Source organism: Convolutriloba macropyga, chromosome 11, assembly GCF_964194025.1.
Source record: "Convolutriloba macropyga chromosome 11, txConMacr16.3, whole genome shotgun sequence".
Classification (NCBI taxonomy): domain Eukaryota; kingdom Metazoa; phylum Xenacoelomorpha; order Acoela; family Convolutidae; genus Convolutriloba; species Convolutriloba macropyga.
In genome coordinates, this window is record NC_134478.1 from 16815033 (window position 1) to 16823688 (window position 8656).

Here is an 8656-nt window from a genome sequence, read left to right on the forward strand (position 1 = left end):
GTTAACGCGTGCCAGCACATTCAATTCTCACCCAGTTTTTGCTACATTTTTTGGAGTAAAAGCTGCGTTTTCATATACACAGAACAAATAGGTGTAACACTACAGGTCTCATAAATATGAACACATTACCCTGAAATTCGATAAATTCCTCCAATTCGATATAAAACTGACTATGAATTACGTCGTCTAAATTAGCGGGGTGTATAATCAATCAACGTCGTCAAAGCCAACTGTCAAGGGGCAGTGTATACGTTTCTTTAAAAAATTTCTAGCCAATATACCACCATGAAAAGTCTCTGACAACTCATTCACTGAAGCAGCGAACTGTTATAATTGTTTTTTAAGGAAAATTATTCGTTGTTCCGAAAAAATGTCGCCAATATCCGTTTTGTCCGAATTTATAGTTCCTGAAAGTAATGTTTCTTCAAATGGCAAAAAAGCACCTATTACATATTATAAGTTGCAAGTTTAAGCGACAAATTCAACCGATTTAGAACAAAACGTAAATTTTGACTCTTATTTTTTAAAACATTTTTTTAGATATATTTAGCTTTTGTTATAACCCAGCCTTCATTAGAAAACAGTGTTAAATCGTGTTTAACCAAAATGAAATGAAAGGCATTTCTCGTTTGAATTTTTTCTCGCTTAGAACGTTTAGAATAACTAGATTAGATGTTGCTTCACAATATCGTCATAAAAATGTTATCAATCAATTATTTTTACCAGTTAAACGATCTCATTTGCGATTTGCTGTAGAGGAAAAACGTAATACTATTTATCTACCTTTCACCAATAAAAAACTACTTAATTGTGTTTCCATAGAAAGACGAATGTATCGTAATGAAGATAAAATTAATGTTTGGAGGAATTTTGGTTGTTCAAACAGATCTTTGATTGCTTTCAACGCTCTGGGGTTGCAGTTCACAAATAGGTTTTCTTTCAACGAGCAAGAATTGACAAATACTTGATTTATGTCTATATGACGCTTGCTTAGGAGATAAAAAAAAACAAAAAGTGTTTTTCGTTACATTACTGATAAAAAAGGAATTGCAAAGTTTTATGTGTTATTTTCGAAGATGTCTTCTTTCTGGCTTCCGCTAATTGGTTGCTAGAACCTTTCATGTGTTAGTCAAGTCTTATTGGTTTTCCAAAACCATCGATGACCAAAGAGAACATTTTTTTTTTGCTTTTTCACAAGAACTTGTTTTTAGTTTTCGATTCTTATAGTTTTCGATTTCAAAAAATAGTGTATAAATTTTGTTTGTTCTTATAATAAAACCGAGCGCACATTCCCAACATAATAATTTTAAACAAGTAAAAATACCAACAAAGTATAATAACATAGCAGGACAAGTCCTGACGTACAATTCAAAGAATTTTCATTGACTAAACATAAAACTAGACATAGAATGGACTATGAATGGATTGGAAAAATCATTTAGAAAAAAATCCTATCCAAAAAATCAAAAAAACAGTAAAAATCAAAGTGAAGTTGCCGCATGTGAACAACAAATCACTACCGATAAAGCGAATTTTTGTTCAAACACCATATTCTCACTCTATTACTCTCACCATATTCTCCCTCTTCTACTCTACTAAAATTCTCACTCTACTAAAATTAGAGCGAAAAAATTTCACGCCGCAAAACCACTCGCTTTTTCGCTCCATTTCCTGTTTCGGCGTGACCAAAATCACTACTCCAATTTGACTTCAAAAATCATGAAAATGTGTGAACAGATCTTTAAAAAAAAACAGCGCCCCAATACACTTCAAATTCTTTGAATTGTAATAAAAGTTAAAAGGAAACCATGCTCCTCTTTACTTCTTGGGCAGTCAGAACTCTGAAAACATATCTGCAACAATAGGTTCGATTTTTGAAGTTTTTTTAAAAGTGCCTCTTATATTTCTCCACAAAAGAAATCGGTCAGCAAAGATTTGGCCCAACATAAGAAGTAGGCCACTTTTGGGTGTAGAAGAAATAATCAGCTGACCAAATAGACGAGCTGACCAGTTGCAGTTATGTGCATTTTTGAGCTGCTCGCAATATTTAACCTGCGTTTCAAAGGCGTTGTAAGTAGTATATAGGTGAGCTACCCTCCCCCCCCCCCCCCCGGTGGGCTGAGGTCCCCCATGTATTAAGATAGAGTATAGCGTAATTTCCAAGGGATAGGGGCCTCTCACATGTATTAAGATAGGGTATAGATTGCATGTATTAAGATTATGTATTAGCCGGCGACATGTATTAAGATTAGTTATAGCCGCCGACATTTATTAAGATTAGTCATAGCCACCGACATGTATTAAGATTGGTTATAGCCGCGGACATGTTTTAAGATTAGTTATAGCCGCAGAAATGTATTAAGATTAGTTATAGGTGCCGCCGTGTATCATGATGGGGTATAGGTTTTGTTTTTGTATTTGTGCATGCACATATGCTAGTAGTATATTCGGTGCAAATGTGGGGGGTAGGTTCGGAGACGCTCCTGATTGAATGAAATTTTGAGGGGAAAATATCAATTGTTGTGTAGTTATTAACTGTTTACTTGAGAACAATAGAATTGGCGTGGATAATTAATTGTTGTAATTATCTGAGGGGTAATTATGTAACATGTTGAATTTTTGTTTACAAATTCTAGCTCATATTAAATTGTGAAAATAATTGGCGTGGGTTTTCAATTACCCTACTTATCTGAGGAGTAATTATGTGACATGTTGAATTTTGGTTGTTAAGCTTTCGGTCAATTGCAAAGATTGTTCCCCTAATTGTTTGAATCAATTGTGTAACAATTGTCTTTTGCGCGCTCATTGATAGGAAAAAGTTCAGTGATAGAAAAAAAAAAACATGAATTAAAATAGTATATAATTACAGACACAGTAAAAATGCAATTTTGAATATTAAAGAACTGTGATATAGCAAAACTAATTCAGTTATATGTTGAGTGGTGCTTTATGAATACCGTCAGACTGAACAATGCGCTTAGGCTAGAATTAGGACAGTCCCTTCTTTGTCTGCTCATACACAATGATTTATTGTTCTGAATCCTCTATTTGTTGAAGTAAGATTGATAATTTCATCCATCACACGTCGATATTTCTCCATTGGTCCATCTCCATTCTCTTCTAGTGTTCTTTTGTTGAGACCTTTACTACTGAACTTGTATTTGTCAGACTGTGCATCGTAGCAACAATAAGTTTTGCTGCAAAAGACAGATCATTTCCGTACATCTGAAATCTTCCTTGAAGAGCCCTGGTTCCCGTTTATCATCATTCTTATGCTTAGAGCAACACGTTCTAGGGAAGAAATTTTGAATAGCATCTGCTTGGAAAGAGTCATTACAGTCCTGCTGTCTCAATGCTACCCATACTTGTTTTTTAGCAGATCGAATACAATCATACAAATTCTCATGAGCTAGGGCTAAATAGAGAGAATCTGTATCCATCTCTAACTCCTCGAATTTATCCACATCGCAAAATCTGTCAAAGAAGTTATAGTAGAGCTCCAACATTCGTGGTTTAGCGTACTGAAGTATGAAGAATCCAACTATTATAGGTTCGCGGTGTTCAATTTTTGATTTTGCTAGTTCAATTCGTAAAGCTCTTTTGAGACATTGTTCAAACTCTTAAACATTTTCCCATTGATTGCTTTGCGCGTCTTCTCATCGTTCAAATATTTTGTCTCTGTATGTTTGCTTCTGTCCATAATCTGATAACCGTAAGAGCTATTACCCAATAATTTTATAGCCTCAGCAACAACGCTGGAATCAGGATTTTCATCTCCACCTCTTCTAACGTGTACCACTGAGTGTACAAAGGTGTTGAAACATTTTCTCGGCGTGTACTGTACAAATATAAAAATTCGTGCACTTTTCAGACCGAGACTTTTGTAGAAATTTAGTAGGGGAGTAATAATTGTTCCATTTTCCAGAATGAAACTTGAAATTAGCATTCGCTGAGGTTGCTCCAGTAAGCTGTTTTCAACAGCGTAATCCTTCATATAATCCCCAATATCAGCTCAACTAACGTTGAATTTTTTAAAAATAGGCGGGAAATTCGAAAACTTGTACTTCAAGCCTGCGGGACCTTCCAAATCACATTATGCGTATCCAAACATCTCTCCATCTCTTATTTTAGCTAGTAAAGACTCTTGCTTCAAAGGAAGTTTGAAAGGAAAGTTCTTTCTCACGTGTTTTCTAACATTTTCTTCTTCTTTAACACTTTCCCGCCATTTACACTCCCAGATTTCAACAATCTTATATTCTTTAATTTTAAGTAATCTTTTCTCAATTCATCGTGTTCCCTTTTTCTAATCCCTCTCTGTGTTTCCTCCTCCGAGAGACTTGCTTTAGCTTCCTGACAAGGACAGAAATGAAAGTAACAACCCATGGCTTCACAACACCGTATGCAAAATCCGTCTACGCTAAAACAATCAATCTTCCTCTGTTTTCCGGTTGTGTAGTAGCTCTCAATTTTACATTCGGGAGTCGTTGTCATTGAAGATATGACACAACCGTGTTTTCAAGTGTTCAAGATCTGTTTGTTAGAGCCCCGCATTTTTGAGAACCTTTATCAAGTTCCCATCGAGTGTAAAGTCCAGTTGGCATTTGTTGACACATTGAAAAGGGATAGAGTTGGCTAGCGTCAATACCTACGATAGACTTGCAAAGGATTTAAGAGTTTCCTATGAAAGTCTGATCAACTACTGCTTTTCTGTTAAAAACAATAGATGGACCACCAGTCATATCCTCACGTCTTTTGTCATGTAAATCCTTGTCAGCTTCAACAAATTGAAAAAATTTGAGGTTTGTTGACTTGTGAAGATAGATATTAGCCAAGTTCGGAAGGAAGGGTGCATCCGAGTTTTAACATATCGATACCCTTGTTGTGATAAAACTCCATCATTTTTTGCATTGCCTCCAGTTTTGGAACAACATCCTTGTTGTTGTACCACTTGAAAAAATCTCTGAATGTAGCCATTTGTTCTTGCTCCCAGACCACTTTCAGGTAATTGTAATTGTCAATTCCAGATGGAGGAACATTTTCAACCTCAACTTTTTTATTGACTCTTGTTGAGAAAATCCACTGTTAAGCAATTTAATGAAATCAGTAAATTCCTTCTCCAGTGGATTATAATTTCTCAGTTCGCTAAAGAAACAGTCGTAAGGAGGGAGAAAAGTTGCATCGAGCTTTTCGTGAGAGTCAAACCACTCATAGGGGAAGAATCCTTTAGCCTCACTTGTCTTGTATGCTTTAAGAAAAGAATCAAGTGAGGTAGCTCCATCGAGAAAATTGAGGATATCGGGAAACTGTGCATCACCAAATTTAAGAGAAACAAAGTGATTTGCCTTTTTAATAACAGTAGGTTGAATGTCGCGCTCATGAGTAAGATAGGGTAGGAAATAGGACTTAATGAGATATAAATCATATTTTCCACTATTGAATCCGAACGCAGGTAAAGTATTCACATAACGCTCAAAATGTTGCTGTAAATCCAAAAGCTGGTTTTTCTGCATTTGGAGAAATTGCGTAGACATATTAGCTTCATTTTCTTCTTCGGCACGTTCTCTTTCACACTCAAATGTTGAAGCCTTTTGATCTTTTCTTTTATTTAACTTCTCCCAAATTGCGTTAACTCGTGCTCTGATTATTGCTTCAAGAGAGGAAAACTTTGCCCGCATTTCAGTTTTACTTTTGTTTGCTAAGTCTTCAATAGCTTGAACAAAAGATGTAATGAGAGCTTTTGGATCTCTGTCCCATAGGAAGACAGGTTCATCGAATAAATTGGAGGGAATAGAGACAGAGATTGGTTCATGCTTTCCAATCCAAGTGGTTGTGTTTGTATCTTTTAATTGCTCGGAGGGTACACATATCGATTCAAAGTCAAAAATAGCTTTTCAAAGTCAAAAAAGTTTTTGAACAATTTTTGGTCATCGTTGTAAGAAATTCCAAATCCGTCAAGTTTATCAAATAAGGTCTCGCGCAATGTATACACACTTTTTGGGTAAATTTGCTGTACTCTATCCTTACACGTTTTAACATGGCGGCTGAAATTTCCCGCTTTCTGAATGAACGCATAGCAACTGGGACAACGGAAACGTTTAAAGAATGTGTTAATATCATCCACATAGCATATGTGGTTGTTGTAACGTAATAAATTAATGTTTTTCTCATACATTTCAACACTTCTCCTCGCAAGTTCGCCAACAAAATCTCCATCTACAATGTCAATATCGTAAATAAATATGTTGTGCTTTATCGCATTTTCAACAAATACAAGATGATCGATCGATACCTCACTGAAATTGATTGCGTCATGTCCACATTCACGGAGGAATGCACTAAACAAATATTTTGCATTGGTCTCAAGCTCCGATGATCCATATAAGTGAACAGCTATAACTCGGAATAAGTAAAGATAATCTTTGTAAGTCTCGCCGTAGCCATTCGATACAAGACATTTCACATCTGATCGTCTAAGTAACTGTTCAGGTAGAGCAGCATCAATACATCCCATTGGAATGCTTTTCAGAAGAGCGCAGAATATTGTTACATTTGTAGTCAGAGCAAATCGCCATTTTGTGTTCTCCCGCTCCTGAGCACACGCTTCCACTAAATCCATCTTTAGAATCCTGTCCTGAAGAGAGACTAAGTCTCCTTTGGAACAGAGTAGATGAGATTTCTCGAAGAAGGTGTTGTTCTCGTGAGCGTAGAAGTATCGATACTCGCCCGCATCCACATTTCTTAATATAAATCCTAGAGCCAAGTTGACTTTGGCAGCACAGTTGAGTTTTTCGAATACTTCTTTCAACTTTTTAATAATTTCATGAGGATCGAGCTTGAATTTGAACACTTGATGTCTCCCATTTTGTATCCCAGTATCGTCAAAACAGTGCTGACAAGCACTAAGTTCTTCTTGCAGCTGCTCGTTGTCTTTTTCCAGTTTCTCTGATTCTAGAACTTCTTTAAGCTTTTCACTCGATTTTTTCCCAATTTTTGTTGAAGTTCAATGCTTTCTCCTCCTGTGTGGTTGAAGAGAATAGAAATTCGGAAACTCCTCCAAGCATACAGTACACACAGTACTTAGCTTTGTATCCTTAGGAGCGTGATGCTTAGCAATGTGGTAATTCATGTCTTTTTTCTTCTTTGTACTGAAATATGGACATTTGGGACAAAATAAAGTCCCATTATCACAAGACTGCTTGTGTCTTGCCATTTTCTTCTTCTCCACCATTTTGTTGCACTTAATGCATTTCACTGGGAGATTTCTATCGAGAGAAGGCATTGTTTTGGTACAAGATGAAACAAATTCGGGTATTGTGACGAGCAACTAATTGTGAAAATAACAAAGTGAGAATGAAAGAAATTATTTTTGTAAAATTAGGGAACGCAGCTATGACGCATCACTCCATATATGGAAATTTATCATTTCCAATTTAGGAAGCTTGTTGTCATAACCGAACATTCTAGAACATAATGAGTAAAGCAATCGGATTCTTCCATTTTGATATACCTTAAAATTTTATGAACATTCATTTTAAATGTGTGATTTTATTCCCTGGCGTAAACTCAAAAATATCAAATCATTCTTATATATCTTCCTAATCATTTCGGTTACATATTATATAAGTTTTCATATTTCATCCAGCCATAAAACAGACTCACAACAAATTCAAACAAATTGTTCTAATCTTTACAAACTCTGCGATTAAAATTTGTGTCTATCCGCAATTGACAGAATTCGGTGATGCAAACAAATCTAGTTGTATTGAAAATTGAAATTAGCACATGAATGTGCTTTTACAACAATGTTGAAGATTTCGAATTTTTTAGATCCAAAATTAACAAATTTTCATCCATAATTCAGGAACAAATATTTAGTGTACAATTTAGCGTTATTGTCTTGGAACCTTTGTACAAATTAAAATCCCGCGTTAAAGAAAGTGAATTCTGAATACTAACGATTTTGTTTTGTGTAATTGTTTCTTAATTTTAACTTTCTTTTACATAAACAGATTATTGCGTGAAATTTTGCTCATTTGCAATAAATGATAATCAAAAATCATATACAGTTGTTGGAAAAAATATATAAGAGGAAAGAATGAATTGACGATGCTTACAAAGTTGACGAGATTGATGTTGATTCCTACTTTTTCTACAATTTCTTGAACATTTGCGTTCAGAATAACAGAAAAATCCGATTTAGTAAAGGATTTGAAAATGGAACATTTTCCATTAAAAAATTCAAATATGATGATTATATAACGAAACAATCATTTGATTTATCGTCAGAGCTACACATTAACAACTACTAAATTCTTTTTTTTTTATTTCAGTTCCCTAAATTTTAGAACAGTACAGAAATCTAGCACAAGCGAACTGTGTTCCAATTCCTAATCCCATAGCAATCACTTCATCTGTACAAAGCGCGTTGTTTTTCCATTATTAAACAGATTACAATTCTGAAAAGGTAAAAATTCGATTTGGAATTCGGCTCCCAAATATATACATACAAAAGTTCTGTTCCAAATATGGAACACTTTCCGAGATTGATTTAAAATTTAACGAAGTTGAACAAATTTATCAGAGCTTGCCCTTTTTGGTTAATTATGTCAATTCGTTCCCACTCAGCTATCCTCGTTTAGTAAACAGTTAGTCATAT